Source organism: Mugil cephalus, chromosome 2 (assembly GCF_022458985.1).
Source record: "Mugil cephalus isolate CIBA_MC_2020 chromosome 2, CIBA_Mcephalus_1.1, whole genome shotgun sequence".
NCBI lineage: Eukaryota > Metazoa > Chordata > Actinopteri > Mugiliformes > Mugilidae > Mugil > Mugil cephalus.
In genome coordinates this window covers 7,584,225-7,602,775 of record NC_061771.1, presented here as the reverse complement: position 1 = coordinate 7,602,775, position 18,551 = coordinate 7,584,225, and positions in this window count along the sequence as shown.

The window sequence follows — 18,551 nt, the reverse complement described above, 5'->3', positions numbered from 1 at the left end:
CCGTATTCCTCGACTCTGGACGTCCTGAGAGCAGCACCTGAGCAGAACTTGCAGACTGAGGTGTGCGGTAAGGACAAAAGAAGGGTTCACGGCAGATGCAGAGGGGCGTTGTATAACACTGCGGCTACATCCCTCTGTGCGGTGAGGATATGGGGGTGGGGTTAGTTGGTGGATGTAGGAGACATGCATGTAAACAGGGCGTGGTCGTCGCTGCCAGCTCACTGTATAGCTGCTAATTAGGGAGCGAGCGTGCTCCCTTCTCTGATGTATAAATATGGCAACAATATAACTGACATCTTGTCTCCCTGTCATTGTGGATATGCAGATGATCGGGGCTGACGTGCATGTCAGGCTAAAGGCTATTGTTGTAGGATCTGCGAGAGGGTTTTTGTGTACAAGGGAGAACAGTGACATGAGCTTTTGCATTTAATAACTGCACAAAATTTTTGTGTTTTTTATTTTGAAATGGCAGAACAATGAAATACAATAAAAATCTCTTATTGTTGCTTTAATGTTTAATGGCAGCTCGTTTATTTGGTGGCACATTATAACCGACACCAGAGCATATTGTACTTTACACTAAACTTTACTCAAATTATATATATCTGATGGCTACATTACGGTGCATTCATTGCCACCTGCATCACCCGACCTTATGCTATTACAATAAGGCACCAGTATTTTACTGCCTGACAGAAAGAGTATTGTTACTGCTTCCGTGAAAGACTTTCCCAGGACTTTTAGCAATATTATTACATGCCTTCTAACCACCTGAGTCATTTGGCCAGCATATCTCAACCAAACAAAGAATCTTTCCATTTCCATGTCATTTTCGTCTCTTTCAAAGTATGCCCTTTCCCCTTTTCAAGGTTGCTTATTTTTCTTGTTCTTTTCCCAGATGTATTTCTTTAAACAAAATCAAGTTAAAGCCCCACTTTTCCAACGTTCTGTTGCCCCCAGAGTGATACAGTGCTCTCAAATTCAGTTAATGGTAATGAAATGGGTGATGGAGGAGACGCGTGTTCTGTTTCTTCCTCCCTTCACACCTCAGCGGTGATTTTTCTCAGTTCGTGTGTGCGTGTGGAAGCTGGAGGACTCTCCCACCATCCCCCATTTCTGTCTCCCTCTCCCTCTCCCTCTGTTGCTCTGTCAGGAGAGCAGCAGGGTGTGGCTTCCCCCAGCAGAGACAGATTTGTAAGAGCGCACACAGACCCTCAAAGAGAAAGACATCCTTCAGTGTACACTTTAATGCACGTAATTCATATTGCTGCACAGCAGCACACAAAAAAGTGCATTATGCAATTCAATCTAATGCAGAAATGTCCTGAAATGCAATTTTGGCTTGAAGCAGTATGTCATGATCATGTCAGCTGTTGTGGTTTACTCTCCAACAGAATGCTAACACCACCGACATGCATCAGTAGTTTAAATTAAAAGCCCATTGCAGTGTGTTTACATGGTTAATGCACGGCAGGAAAAGACGTGCTGCTCCCTCAAGCCATAACCCTCGCTAATAAAAATACTGGGGATTTGATGTGCTAATTAGAAGTGGCGGCACCTCCACCCTCCACAATAAAAATCAATGGCTTCAGAGAAATGTTCGTGCAGGCGTAAACTTTAGGGTGATTGGATTTAACAAAAAAAATGTGTATAAGGTAAACGCAGTTAATCTAAAGAGCGTCGCTTTGTGGGGTATCATGCATGTGCGCGTTCCTGTGAGGAAACAGAGGGTGATGTAGTCCTGGGAGTGCAGGGTGGGGTGTGGCAGCTTTCTAGTTGCTTTCACAGGTTTTTTTTTTTTTTTTTTATGTGACCATTTTCACGTATGCCACGTTTTTCCTTGTCGCAGGAAATGTTGCAGTCAGAGCCTCTGAAAGGAATCCACTATCTATGGAAGAATATTATATTCACATTCCCATAAATTATCCCTCAAAAATCTTCTTACATGAAAGAAACATCATTCAACTCCACCTTGAATGCCCTCGAACTTAAGTCTCAGAGCCTCCCTGGCTTTCACCGTTAATCCTTGCTTAGTTTTTTTTGATACTGTTTTACAGCAGATGTGCTCAGCAGCCTGTCGTGTAGTGAGCATGTGAAAGAGAGGATTTGTAACGATTACCTGCACATATAAAGGAAGAAAAAAAAACACAGAGAGGCACAAGTAATTAATTCATGAGGAGATGGAAAATGCCCAACGAGGAGAAGAAGAAGGGAGGGAGGAGAGGATGAAAGAAGAGAAAAAGGGAGGATGGAGATGGAAGGCAGCATGGTGGTTGGGATGGGGAGTTGGTCAGGGTAACTGGTGGGGTGGGGCATTGTGTGGGGAGCGGTAAAAAAAACAAAACAGAAATGATGGTACCTTAAAGTCAGAGGATGTACGGTTGAAAGAGAGCCAGGAGGACAAGATTAGATGATACTGTGCCCGTGACATGTAGAGGCGACAGGCAGGTGCAAAGTAAGGCGTGAAAGTGAAACAGCAAATGCGGTGATGTAAGAAGTGAGCTCTCTTTCAGTAGCCGCTTGCAACAAAGGGGAGTCATGTCTTCATTCCATTTTATGCCACTGACGAGAGGCGGTACACAGAGCAGCAATATTTTACCTGCTTCTGTTTTTTTAAGACTTACCATTTACTGCACAGATTAAACTTTAAGGTGGAAAACCTCTCACAGTTTCAATACACTCTGAGATGGTGTGGTGGGGTCCCCTCGTCCTAAAATCATTCACAGTTATTTCCTCAAAGTCAAGTCATTCCTGCAGGTTCTGTCCTGTCATTCCCTGTCTTGCAGAGGCTGCTGTTTTCTGTGTGTGGGGGTGAATGCACCTCAGAGCCTTTTGCCCATCCAAGTGGAATAATGGGTGTGAAGGCAGAGATGTGGCACTAGAGATTTTGGGGGGGGGGCTGAAATGTGGTGAGCCTGCATTATTCAGTACTGACCTAACTGGAGAGCTGGCTCCTGCACGCAGTTGTCGACTCAGTTGGCCTTGCAGAGGGGCGGTGGCAGCCAGCACCGACTAGCCAAGTCAAATCTGAGCTGAGAGCTGAACCAGTCTTCTCTCTCAAGCAAGAAAGTGAATGAACAAGTGTATCTCCAGGATACCTGTTTATAAAAACCTTACACGATTTGGCAAATTAGACCACTGATGTATGAAAAAGCCTGATTGTCCATATCATTTGTGTGGGCAACTATACAACTGCTGAAGTGCAGTGGGTAGCTGTTACACAGAAGACTATACAACAACAATAGCACCACTTAAAGTAGCAAGACTGTAACGACACCTAGCCTGTGGGAGATTCTTGCTGGTTCTGATTTACTGATTTGCAAACAGAGTCGGGGAGTCTGGAGAGAAAATATTAGTAGCAAAGAAGAAAACTCCTTAAACAACACACTTAAAAGTAAAACAGATAGCTATTGCTCCTCTGACATCATCTACACATTTCCTGAAGAGCAGGTTTGGAGCTCAGTGTGGTAGCTCTGGTTGTCGTCATATCTGCAGTGTCTTTGACTCCGCCTAACTCCTGTCTGGCTCAAAAAATGGGCAAGGAGGTGGGCCATGAGTGGGCCCAGGACTTTCCATTTAAATGGGCAAACTTTGCAAACATCTTCATATTTGCTGTGCTTTCTTTTGGAGCCAGTCTCAAGTGGTCATTCGAGGTACTGCAATTTTGGCACTTCCGCATTTGCGTAATACTTCGGGGACAGATTTTGACATTCAGCACAATATTCTGCGACTTCCCAGCCAGTCACAAAATGTACAAAGCGACCCTTCTGCCAAGGCTCTTTTGTAGAATGAAAACTTAATTTGGATCTCCTTTTAGGTCTACGCAGTAATGCACCTCCAAAGGATCCTAGTCCCTGAGGAAAGGTCCTGCAGTTGAAATAAAGTGCATGTTTCTTGACTTCTTCAATGATGCTGCATTTCAGCAGTTTGATTTCTTGAGTTGCATTACACAGTTATACTGCAATAAGTAACTATGTGTGTGTGTAACCCCAGAAGATGCGTGATGTAAGAGTAAAGCAGAGATTACAAGTATATCCTAAATAAAATAGGTGGATATGTACTGTAGCTCTTCACACTGTCACAGATGGGAGACGTCTTCATAACCCGCAGAAGTGACTAACTATACATCTGTTACTAAACATACTACATGTAGGGTGGTACGTAATATTAATCATCGTATTTATAAACTGTACTTTTTTTTTTTTTTTTTTTACTAATTCTACGCCTCTCTCTCTCTCTCTCTCTCTGGTTTCCTCTCTGCTCCCTGTTTCTCTCTATTCCCTCCTACGCGTTTGTCTGTCAGTAGAGATCTAACCAGGCACTTAAGCAGCACTTCTCTGCAGGTCCCTAACAACACGATGCCGTGCACTGCAGTTTCTTTATCACTGTAAATAATGCAGGCCCCATCTAAAACTAATAAGGCAGCGACACAACAAATTCATACCAAGAAACTGTCGGAGTCCAATTGAGGAGTTGGGATTCGAGTCATTATTCCATTCACAGTTGTAAATCTCCATGTCACATCACACACAGTGCTATGTCCACATATTATTGTTGTTATCACGGTGACTCATTTTTCTTCGTTGTTGAACCACATGGATGGTTGCTGCAGAATGAAGAGACAATGTCCTTTGTTCCCGCAATCCAAACCCCCGTCAAATGGCTCCTACCTACCAAATTAGCCTCGTCTGCGCTCCACTGAGTGTGTCTAAAGATTGTCACGCACACACACACACACGCAGAGTGACAGCTGCTGTGAGGGTCAGATAAACTGATGGCTTCCAATTTGCTAAAGGTCAGAGCCTGGGTAATCAAAGGTTCTCTCTTAAAAAATACACAATCAATAATTATAATTTGTAACCAGTGGCAACATAAACAGACCAATCATTTGCATAATTTTGTCACTGCCATAGCAATCTCTAAGGGAGATTGACTTTAACCCATTTATTTTTTCACATACTAAGGAATATCACACATCTCCTACCTAGCGCATGTCACATTGGCAGGATATTTTCTCCTAGGACATTCAGGACGATAGACTGGCTGATAAAGATCTCTTACTGATAGCGAGCTTTTGTAAATTCCTCAGATCTGTCAGTGGGGGCTGGAGATGAATCTACTTTGTAAGCAGCGTTTAGAGAGCACATTTGAATGAATGTCATCGGTTCATTTGTAATTTGCTACATTAAAATATATTGATTTCCACTTGTCTTTTTCTTCAACAAGGTCCAGGGTTACACCTCCGACAAAATGTCCCCCATTGTTCCTCTGGGATCAAAACACATTTAAGATGAAATATATAAATAGAGAAATGATGCTTAAACCAACATATAATACTCAGTGCCACTCTTGGCTACACGGTGAAGCAATTTCTTTGTTCTCCTTGAGGTGTTTGTGTGTGTCAGAGACTCGAAGAAGGAGAGGGGGGGGGGTGGACCAGGTTTCCCTTTGTTGCCACATTTGATGTCACCAGGAGGGGAGTGTGGGCTGGACGATGGGAATGTCCTTGGGGGCTGACCGGCCTGTGCAAACAAAGCGACACAGAGGCACGTGGTGGCACACGCAAAAAGGAGCGAATTCACATAAAAAGGCACAAATTCACAGCCATGCATATAAATTCACATATGCAAATGTTCAGATACAGTGCGCCAGCTGCTCAGTTCACTCATTTGATTACATTTGAGCATCATCTCTAATAAATTCTAAATCTATTGCTGACTCATAAAGCTTTACTTCTATTCATGTGTCAACATTTCATTTTATTCTATATTTATATTTCATGTTTTTCATATTAAATTCCTTCTTTATAGCTTTTGGACTAAACACTGCATCCCTTTCTTGGCAAAAGTACAGTGATTTTAAAAAAAAAGGTATTCATGTGTAACATCCATTTATATCATACGGTGAGGATTTCAGAATGGGAAAGCAAATTATTCAGCCTAATTAACGTTTCCCAATTCCAGTAATTCTCTGTTTTCGCTCTCACAGAGACCTTAATTATTCCATTTGATGAAAAGAAACAATCACAGCGATTATCACTCTGAGAGGTAATTGGTTAATAATCTCATCAATACGTATGAGAAGGATCCATTATGTCAATGCACCCAGTAGATCTTAAATCCTGAAAATATCCACAGGTCAGGCATAACATTAAAACCACTGACAGTGAAGTAAATATCACTGAGCACCGGGTAACGTTTGGATCTGACATTCAAGGGGATGTTATTTAGACATTCCACCAAGACCAGACCAGACCAGACACCTGCACCCCATAGCAATGACACTCTTTGATGGCAGCAGACATCTCCAGCAGGATGCAGCCTGACACACACACACACACACACACACACAAGACTGGTTTAGGAACAATGAAAAAAAAAAAAAAAAACATGAAGAATAGCACATGGTGTTGACCTGGCCTCCAAATTCATTAGATCAAAGTATCTGATCAAGTATCTGTGAGATGATCCACAGAGGCCGTTCTCTTATCCTAAGCACCCAAAGGCCCCTGATAACAACATTGTTCTACAAGACACTGTAGGACACCCTCAGATGGCCCATATCTATTCTCTGATGACTCACAACTGTTCTGGAGGCACAGGGGAGACCTACAAAATATTAGGTCATAATGTTATGTCAGATCCATATATACACTTTACAGAGGTATCCACAGACGCTGTATGGGGAAGTGATATATGTCCTCTTGGCCTGTGCACATCCCGGCCATACAACCCCCTGAATTGCTTTTTAATTAATAGCGTATCCTCTTCCATCGATTGGTCCTCTAATTACAACATTAGCTCGCCATAGATCAGCTGCTCTCGTGTCACACACACTCAGCCATGTCCACAAAAACAACCACACACATTCCCTCTTCCGCACCACTCAGAAAGACATTTATTGTTTTCTGTACCCACTTCATTGTAGCAGGTAAATATTTTAACAGTTTCCCAGTCAGTCAGGAGGCCGTGTCCAAATGAGCCCTCAGCCTCAAGTCCCAGTGGCTCAGAGCGAGCTGATGTCTTTAAATACGGTCACGCCAAGATAATGGAATGCTTTTGGTGTTTTCTGCCTGATCAATACCTGTTTATGTGTGTACACTGACACAGTATATCAACCTCTGGGCAGGCCGCCAGCTGGTGGGGAACGAGTCCAGTCAGCACTTTGCACTGGAGAGGAGGGAGGGGGGAACAAACATACACAGACTGTATATGTGCATACCGTATCCATGGTAATTATCTTGTAAGTGGTTGTGTTTGCAGAGACGATGTAGAGCAGCAAATAGGATGGAGGCTGCAGAAGAGTTGCTACTTGATTTATGCTTTAAATTGCAGTATCAGAACATTAGATAGACAAGATGAACAGAAGACAAAAGGAGGAAGAAATACGTAGGAAGTACCAGGACAGAGTTGTGTGTGTTTTTGGTCCTCTGTCTCCATGGCTGCAGATACAGTTTCAAACCCCTCATAACACGTAACGCAGATAGTGTGACAGACAGACACCATGAGAGGCGTGATATAAATGGGACATGCTCTCTGCAAAAGGCCTCATCCAGTCATAATCCATGGCCTGTGCAGCCCAGTTTAATTTGTCACGTCTGTAACGGCACATGTGCGCCGCACTGCCAAAACAAGCGGAATCCCGCACGTTAACAACATCTGCCCGAAAGCCTCTCTCGCTCACTGCTTTTGATCAATGGTGACAGCTGATTAATGGAACCCTGTGACATGTCGTCATCCCTGTCTCTGCTTTTATTAAGAGAACAATCACTCCGTTAGCTCCGGCCGGCCATTTTCATTTGTGAAAATCACGGCGCCATGAAGCTGTTCTTTGCTGCCTGTTGAGCGATGAGAATGTGACTGATGTCTTGTAATCACCCAGCGCTCACACATGGCCAGAGGGTTAGAGAGATGAGATGACTCACTTCCAGAGAAGCACTCAATAGCAGTCCACCCCTAATCTCAATTTCAGGTCGAAATAGATATTCCTGCTCAAGTAGGCTTATAGGAATAAAGGGTTGGTGGTACGTTTTATACACCTAACCAAACATGAAGGACAACCGCTACAGTGTTGTTGAGAACATTCACAGGAAAAAAAAAAACACCTGAACAAAAGCTGGTGTGACTTTCCTATAAAGAATACATTACTGAGCATTTACAACTTGAAAGTAGTAGTTTTGTCTGTGTTGTTGTCATTCAGTGGCTCACAAGACCTGGAGGCTACTCCAGCTAGATCGTCCGGCACCATGGACAGCTCACCAGCCACAAGGCTGACACAAACCGACAACCGTTCTCACCCACATTCACACAAATGAGCAATATAGAGTGAGATCAGCCATGCGGACACATCATCACAAATGCCATCTCTCTATAACACTACATAAGGTCTGGAGCTAATGAGCTATGGAGAGTGTAAGCTTAGGTTAGCATAATGGTCGGAAACAAAAGGAAGTCAACGTGGCTGTGTCATGCTGGAGCTAAGCTGAAACACTGTGCGGAGGAATCTTGATTTTCCTAGACTTCTGTTTTATTTTCTTTCTTTCTTTTTTTTGTGGATTAAATATACAACATGTTTTGTTTTTTAACTGTGAGTTTTCCAAGCCACTTGTGCATCCAGACTCAGGCGCTGGAGGAGCAGTACACTTCTCTTCACTGGGGATTTGCCAGGCGTTGCACCAGTCTGCGGAACTTTATTCAAATGTTCATACGTGCAGCGCAAACATCAGATGGGGCAGAAGCCCACTGCTCATTTTACTGCTGGAAGGCACAGAATCTCAGTGTTGTTTATTGCTCTACTCCACTTTTAGAGTCTGTAATACAGGACCTCAATGCTAATGAGTCTTTCCACCTCAGGGTTCAGTGTTGCAGTCCCAACACAGTATACAGTTTTGCAGAAAGACTGCAAACAATGATATTACAGAGCGCAGCGGAAAAGGAGGAATGAAGCGCCGGTTACCTCCGGATGGAGCATCTTGCTCTAATTGTTTCTGGTCATTACTGTTAAGTCAACTATGCTTATATTTAGACTTGCAGACATGAGCGTGGTCTCCTTTAATTCTTTCCAAGCAGGCGAAAAGGCTAATTACACAAAATGTTTAGTTGTAATGGGGGTGATTTGGTGTCAGTATTCTGCAGCTCTTCTCCAATTTAAGTGATTTACTGATTCATTTTTCTTTTTTTTTAAATATCTGTAGACATTGGTATAAAACTGACAGAATTTATGTGACCGTGCAAATTGTTTCATGAATTATTTCCTGATAAACAAATGCTGTGTTGGGAATTTTAATTGGTTCGCGTTGACTTGAGTTTTAATAACCACCAACACCCACTCTTTGATAGTAAACTGATGACTGATTTTATTGAAAATGTACTCAACATGACCGCTACACACTGTATCATTTTTTGTAACTCAATCCAAAGCAATTTTCTTTTCATTTTCCATTTGCCAAGAAGGCCTGACTGACCTTGGTGCTTTCAACAGCCGCCAGTGTGCTCTGCATTTTGATGAACTGTAATACGAGATATCGTTTCAAAGAGTCTCACTCCTGATGCAAGGGATCTTCAGTGGATGTTGCTGCATTTGATGAAATAACGAACGAGACAACTTTCAGACGCGGTTCAGGTGAAGGACATACAGAATTTAGGGGCAGCTGACACATAGGGAGGTGCTGCAGAGCTACCGTGGAGGCACAAATGAAAGCTGCACACATGCAAGTGTGTTAATTAGCCACTGTCAGAGACCGGCCTGTTCTGAGTGGTTATCAGCTGAAGGTCGTCTTGCAGCAGTTTACCGCGTTAACCGTTACGTCCGTTTAAGAGCATGTGTCACTGTAGTTCCTGCACCTCATAGAAGGATGGGAGAAAAAGAGGAGGTGGGAGATTCTGAACAGCACCGCCCTTAGCCCCTAGTCTCCCAGTCACAGCTGCCCTGAGCTCGTCTGGTTGTTTGAAGACTACGTACTCTGCAGTATCTGTCAATAGGTCGGTCCCCGGAGGCAGGTAATCTTTACTCCTGCAGCCTGCAGCGCTTTGTGTGGAGGAGAGAGGGGCCCTCCGTGTCCCTTTTCCGGTTTTTACACCCTCTGCTGCACATTGCATCGCAGTGGAAGGCTTAACGTATAACTCAGTAACCTCATTCTCGGCGTGACACCAGACAAGGAAACGTCAAAGGCTAGCTGGTTTTTGTTTTGTTTCTTAAAAATATACCTTACGTTGCTGCAGAGGGCTCTAATAATCACAGGAGCCTGCGAAGCAAAACTCTCATTAATCCAGTCAAGGCCACAGTATTGACCTGTAGAGACAAAGTATCTTTAAAATATAAAAGATCTGCAGAAGAACTGCAATTCTTCACTGAAGATTAACGCACAATCTCAAGTCGTCCCAAGGTTGCACAACTAATCCTCTCTCTGTAATAATAAACGTTTTCATGTTAATGGTGAATCCAATCACTATGTGTTATGTGAAGGCACAGACAGCACAGACAAGTATAGGTCTAGCTGCTGGAGAAATGGGGCATTTTTCTCAGAAGCTGACGGATCAACCAGAGATGTAAGGAAGGTGAAAACGGAGAGGCCAGACCAACACAGGTAGGCTGGAAGTTCACAGAGGGTTTATCTTCAGTTAATCGGCTCCTTGCTGGTTCATATTTGTATTGTAATTACCTACATAAGCATAAAATAATGAAGATAATTAATTGAGGATCAACTGTTGCTTGGTTACTATTGATGGCCACCACAGTGTAGTCAGTAATATATTTATTAAGGTGCGCTACCCACAGTCATATCCTCAGGGCCTGAAGATTAATGATGGTTAATGAGATCTGCTCTGACCTCTCAGTATCGCACCTGTTCGGCTGCAGAGGATATTAATGCTCACATTTGACCCATTTGTGCAAAACGAAACCTATTTATAAAGTAGATTTAATGAATGCACGATGAAACAATGAAAATAATGAAAATTACAGCACCAGCTCTACAGAAGGTGTTTAATAACCAGGCAGTGATGGTGTCATTTTAATATGGAGGAGAAAGGACAAAAAAAGAATAAAAAGAATACATTTCTGACAAAATCTTTCATGAATCTTGTCCATCTATATCTGGTTTGAAGCTGTAACATGAGGAAGAAAGGGAATTCTCATCACAGTCACTGAAACAGAATCAGTTAAAAGTGATCAGAGGCTTCACCCTCGCTCTAAGCTTTGAGCTTTTGGGAATTAACTATTCCATTTTACACCTCACCGTCCTGACAGTTACTTAAACTCCAGGGAAGTTGTTCTGGACATCAGGCTGACTTGTTAGATGCATTTTCATACCCTTTTCTCAAAATGCTGTGTCATAGTCCGCAGGCTGGTTGGTGAATAGTTAACTCTGGGTGAGGGCTCAGCTGTTCTATTATGGATTACGCAGCAGCAGCAGCACCAGCAGCACTCAACTATCACCTCTCTAAGAGCAGAGGGAACATTTCAGGACATGATGGTGGACATTGTGATCTTTGGAGACTTTTGCCTAAAAATGTTTTGAACGCGCACTTTGGATTAATTCACTTTTACGTCAAGGAGACATATAATAGATGTGACTCATCGATAAAGCGTATCGGTTACAGGCCTTTTTTTGTTGAGAGAGACACTTCTGATAGAGAGGCTGTTTCTGAAATTGGCAGCGATTTTTCGAGGTTATTGCTTCGGCGTACGTGTAAAAACGAGGGCCCAAGTCCACGCGGTTATCCGTCTGAAAATGGGATTCCAAATTGCTTCCATTCATTTTGTAATGTTGCAAATGTGTGCACAAGGTTACTGTGGGGACACATCCCTGCAGATTGAGCTTGTTTTGCAGCTCTCCTGCACTCTCCCTGGCCTCGTCCTAAATAGCAGGTCTCATCTGAATATTGCTGTTAACACCAGTGACAGTAGTCGGACATCAGATGATACTGCTGTTATAACTTGACTCAAAAACATGTCCCTTTAACTGAGGATCACAACATAAATCATGTCTCAACTGCTACACAGTGGAATAGGAGAAGGAAATCATAAGATCCTCCATAATATGCCCATGTGGTTTGAAATTTATCGGAGGACATATGCATGTTTTTGTTTTTTTTGACTGGATTCACCTCTAGAGTGACACATCTTGCCTCTGGTGAATCCAGTATAGCAGCCGTCTACAGAGCCTCAGCTCTGCTGCATGGGATGCGCCCAACAGTGTTACAAAGCAGCTCCCTCCTTCCTCACTCGCTTCACTTCACCAGCTGTAACCTAAAAATACCATCCCTTTATTATATCCTCTCTAACAGCGGCTCTTTATTATATTCACGTAATTGCCGAAGGACATGATGAATCACACCTTTCACACTTTTAATACACCCAAGATATTTTACCCCGTTGGAAGGAAATAAGACATTCCTTGTGTGATGAGTTTTAAATGTGTCATGTGTGGTTTCTGGCAGTCTGGTCATTGTGAAGGGAAACTCTACATCTCTAAAGTGACACCAGCTTTGATCGCTGACTACTGCATTGTGTGCTGTATGTGAAACTGTACTGTGGAATTCATTTATGAGTATTGTATCTTCTCATAAGGGAGCTACTTGTACATTTGTGACATAATGTAAATCTTCTTGGCAGTAGTATAGTTCCTAGTTTGGTTTTATTTTAAGTACAAATAAGTCAGCAACAGCCCAACCCCAACCAGTTTACATATGCAAAAGAATTGAGGGATGTCAGGTATTAATATTGTTATTGGTTCCAAATCTGTGCTCATGTACATGTGCTCATAAAACAGCCAATATCACTTTACGGGCGCGTTGTGCTACCCTTAACTGCACCATTTCGCACCACTCTGGTTTTCCAAGCACAAATAAATCCAAAAAACAGGGGCAGGCGCTGGTACTAAACAAGGGTCTTGTGGAGCTCAACCCGAAAAAGACTCCAACACGACGTGACAATCCACTGGAACGGGACCTACTACATACTAGCATGCACTCAACTTGCTAGCTTGTGGAAAGTCATGTACACAGAATTGACCTCCATGAGGTAACATCAGCATGGAGTCAGGAGAACATCTCTGCTAGACAACTGCTGGTGTTGAGAAGCCGCAGAGGTTTACAAGATAATGAGCTGTAACTTAATGTAGGAAACTCAAAGGCCACTGGGACTATAAAACAATTTCCTCAGACATATAATAAAGCTTTATGAGACTGAATTACAGTATATTAACTTACAACCACCTCAGTCATTTCGGTAAACGTCAAATCGATCTGACTTGAAATTTAAATGTATGAAGTCATGAATACCATATGAGTGGACGAGCCCGTTGAAGGAGCCAGTAGTATACACAGTGTATAAATAAAGGTTTATCTATATATAACCAAATTTAAGTACTTCACATATTGATTGGTATCAGTTGGTTAGTAAACGGCGTCTGCATGAATTCATTTCATCAAAGACTGTTTCCCAAACAAGTCCAGTTATTCAACGCCTTTTGGATTGAGTAAAGTGGGTTTGAACAAGTGCTTGCGCACTGAAAATGGTAGAGCATTTAGAATGTTTACACATGTAAGTACTGCTTTTCCACTATCATCCCTTTGAAAGATGTAAATGCTTGCTTCTGACTTTTTCTAATATCTCTCCCATCAGTACTCTCATTTAAAAAAAAAGAAAAAAAAAAAATCTGTTGAAATGTATGAATTGTAAAGCATTTTCTCGTTCAACAGGCATTTGAACTTGAGAACAAATAAACGTAACCTTCTGTTTATGAATCAAATTATAACCCCTAAATTAAACTCACTCAAAAAATGGAAGAAGAAAACATGACGGCCCACTCCATTTTCTGATTAGTTAGACTTTCCAGCTAATGTAATTGTGTTTCTCTGGTTGAATACCCACTAACGCCACCCATCCATTGTAACAGCAGCTCAGAGGGAGGTCAGAAATAAGGACTGGACCTTCTCCTTTGTTGGGGGGAGAATATCTCCCTTCACTCTGTCTGTCTGCATGTCTGGCTCTGCTGGCTGTGTCTCTGCTATTATTAGCACAGAGAGATGGCTCGGTTAATAGAGAGAGAACACTACGTCATGCTCAGGCCTACCTCAAAATGATTCAGCATTTTCTTCCAGGCAGGATAACAGCTAGACCTGGTAATTTAATGCATAATACAAAATGAAAATGTCCCCGTTCAAAGTCCTTGTCAACAACTTATTTTTAGCTGTTGCTGCCAGAGGCTTTAAACTGACTCTGTGACCATCTCCCCCAGTCGTCCATTATCTTAAATGTGGCATAATTGCTCTCTCTTCAAATCTTTTTGTTCATATTCTAGCAGGCTTTATCCGCGTGCACGCCTCTCTGCGGGCCTGTCTGGACCAGATCGGTCTCTCCCCAAGGCTGCGACAGCACAGCGAGATGTTAGCAACGGATTCCAAGGCAACAGCAGCAGCTACTCACAAAACAACACATTACTGGTAGAGGTAATTACATTTCATGCTTGTGTTTAAAAACTTACTGTGGCATTTTAGTTTGTTTGATGCCAGGTTTATCTGTACGGAAGAGTGTTAGGGCCACCCATGAGAAAAAAAAATTAGAGGAGGTAGATATTTTTTTCATCATGCACTTTGAGAAAAAAGTTGAAATCTCGAGAAAAAAATTTAAGAATTGTTCCTTTGGAGTTTACGTTCCTCCCTCAGCGGACAAGGCAACGCTGTGTGACAATATTCACACTACTGTTGACATGCAACAGTCCAATATATCAGCACTATAACTGAAAGTAATCACAATACAATTGTAAATTCTTAATATTATTTATTAATTAAGCCCCAATACTCTTCTGTGGACCATACACATATGTTACTGCAGGTTTAAAGGTCGACTTTTGACTTTTTTCTCAAAATTTCGACTTTTATTTCAGAAGATTTTGACTTTTTTTCCTGAAATTTCTACCCTTTTCTTAAATTGCATGATGAAATAAAAATCTGCCTTCTCTTATTTTTTTCTTATCGATTTGCATTCAGAGTAACTCAGTGAGGAATTAGCCAAGCTTAATTCAAAGAGTATGTTCAGCACTTTAACCATCAAGAGTGCTTACATTGTGTAGCCTCATAAAAAGCGATGCAGAAATCGTATGGCGTCAGCTGATTTGTAAGATCTCACCTTTGCAGCACAACAGACAAAGTCATCTGAGCAGCTGGAGACAAGATGTTAGAAAAAATAAACGTATGTTAGTTTTGATATAAATCAGCCTTAAAAATAATTGGACAGCTGATATCAAATGTTCCCAAATTTTGTTCCCGACTACATTTTTACCCACAAAATAAAATTCATAACTGCCTCACTGGGTGTGAAACCGCCTGATCCTGCAACACTGCCAAGATCTCTGAAGCATATTTAAACCGTGGTGCAGTGGAGTCAAAACAGTGCTGCAAACAAAATCTGTCAATGAATGTGAAATATTAAAAGGAATACAGAAAATGCTGAAACAGAAAAAATGGAGACACACATCAAATTAAATATAAAAAAAGAGTAATTGCAAACATTTTTATTTTTACATGTTGTTCATTTCTTTCTGTGTAATGTTTATTTATTCAGATGTTAGTTTTGAAAATTGATTCATTCATTTTCCCTCTTTATTTTTGCTCATTTGTTTTTATGAAATTCTATCAATATATGCTCCGCTCTCAACTTTTCAGTTTGCCTTTTTTTCTGATATAACCCTCTTTGAGCTACTCATACAGATACTCACTCACACTTGTTCTTCTGTTTATGTAATAAACATGCTGATAAATGCTGATTTAGGTAAAAGAAAAACTTTTTGAAGATGCTCCTTTATTTAACCCACAGTGGGGACATTTGCAGTGTTGCAGTACACAGTTAAAATGAGATAGAAAAGCAAACATTAAATATATACAAAAGAAAACAGCCAAATAAAAGCAGCAGTAGTTCCACATATGTGATCTGCTGGGAGCAGGCTTGGTTTTACAGCCTCACAGCAGCAAGAAAGAAGGATCTGCAGTAACGCTCCATCACACAGCGTGAGTGAAGCAGTTGGCCGCTGAAGGTGCTGCCCTGTGCTGTTAGAGCACCGTGGAGGGGGTGGGATCAGCTTTCCATCAGGGATGACATCTTTGCTGTCATCCTCTGGTCACCCACCACCTCCATGGGCTCATTTAGCAACCATCATACTGTTTAACACACCTTGTGATGTCACTTTGAGTTTGTGCCATAGTGGTAGATACACTGCTTCAACTCAACGCTGCCAAAGTAACGGTATGTGTAGCTCCAACAGGTTGTGAGACTCATATATTATGATAATTATTCTATTATCTCTGTTATTCTATAAATAATGCACAGATGCTTGTCTTAACACATTTGCTCATAACAGAAAACATTTCCCCACTGATTTCACACATCCCATTCTAATTTTATTTCCCTTTTAGGTCATGCAGTCTCACACTGTCTGAAATGATTGACCCCAAACGTATCTGAAAATTTGAACTATTTTTTAACTATTTCATGTTCACATGCACCATACAGTCGTTCATACTGTATGTGGAAATTCCGGGATTTCCCTCAGAGTATCAGTATAAAATGTAAGAGGTTAGCAAATATTACAGATGCACACTCCTCACTGACTGTGCCAATCCTTCCTTTTCAAGCCTTCCCCTTCGCAATCTCGAGGCATAAAGGCGACTGTGATGAAGGAGAAGCATGTTTTATGCTCTGTCTGGTGATAAGCGTCTGTGCGGGGCTGTGATGGTGCGGCAAATGAGAGTCGGGCTGTGGCGCGCGGTGGCTCTGGACGTAAATTTCCTCAGTTTGACAGCGTCTCCACATCAAAGCCATTCCTCTTCACCGGACTGAGGTGTCGGCTTTGCAGACATATTAAAGTGCGGAGTGTGTGTGTGTGTGTGTGTGTGTGTGTGTGTGTGTCTGTGTGTGTGTGTGTGTGTGCAGCAAGACGCCATTCCACGAACAAGGGGACATCTCTTTTTGGACTGTGTCCAACGCATCTTCGGGTGTGGGATTTTTAGGCCAGTTAGAGCCTGAGGTAAACACAAGAACACAGGGACACTTCCACATTCATGGCCTGAACAACTTCTTTACTTTTTTACAGCAGCAAGAAGGAGTGCCAGTGTAAATACACATATTTACCAAATAAAATACTAATAAAGTCTTCCTATTCTTCTCATGTACTATATATATACATAGATGGATAGATAATAATTTAAAAACTATTTGTTCGATATCTGTATTTGTAAAAAAAAAAAAAAAAAAACTCTTGATCTGACATGGAGGATTTCCAGTATTAAGTGATATTATATATAGAGAGTATAATGTGATGGTACATGGTATGTGGTATATGCATTTCCAGCTGTGTAAAGCCCTCATGTTTTTTTTCCATGGTTATGAAGTAGGGGGCAGGGTGGCTGACTTAAAATAGAAAGTTGAAGTACTCTTCAAGTTTGAAGCAATAAGAGGATGGGCTGTTTCATAACAGGGCTTTTACAGTGGCACGTCAAGCCTTCCCCCACAACCTTCTACTCAGCAGCATTGCAGGGGTATAAATCTTTAAAGAACTGCAACCTGCGTCACACATGCACGTGAAGCTCCCAAGGCTGTCCCACCCAGCTGGTGGCCACTGCAAGAGACGGGTTAATCAGAGACGTTCCATGAGGCCCGAGGTCTAAAGATCTAAGATCTGTGTGTGTGTGTGTGTGTGTGTGTTTGTGAGTGTGTGTGCGGCAGGGATGGGATACAAAGGTCAACGTACAGAGGCAGATAATCCATCATATCTCTGTAGTGCACATCTGCGCCATGGCTTTGAGAAATACATCGCTTTGAAAAAGAGGTCAAGGAGACATTGCTTTCCAGCTCGTATAGGTCCACAGCAATATTTACTTTCACAGATAAAAGCATTTTTTTATATTTCATATTTTACTTTGGCCCTGTAAAAGTTCCTGATGGGATCAATAAAATATTAACTTATGATAATACATCAGTATTTATTTGTTAAACGTATTTGGTATTATTATACTGGATGGCGCCAACAGTCAAAATGTCCTGGGCTTTGGAAGGGACATGCAGTAAAAAATTTACTTTTGCAAGATCCTGAGAACTTGTAAAAGGTTTTCTCACAAAGGTTTTCCATTGTTATTAGTATTCATTATGCATCTTGGATGACTTACCTACATACTTTCAAATCAGTTAGGCACCATGGCTCAAATTCAATCATACTTCTGAAGGAAATTTTATCTCTTAAAGAGAGGTTGAACTAGTATTTAATTTAAATGAATAGCCTACTGCTTCCTCCTTTTTTGCATACATGGGATATTGTTCATTCTTCAAAGCAGGCATGTATATTTGAGTTTTGAAGTTCATTGAATCAAAATTACTGACTTCACAAAAGTACATCTTTTCTTTTTTTACGTATTTTGTTTTTTAATTATTATTTTATTTGTTTATTTATTTATTTATTTATTTTGCACTTCCTGGACTCTGTGAGAATACGATTACATAGAAATGGCACTTTTTCCTCACATTATTGTGATGGACTAGAATGATGATGTAGCCTG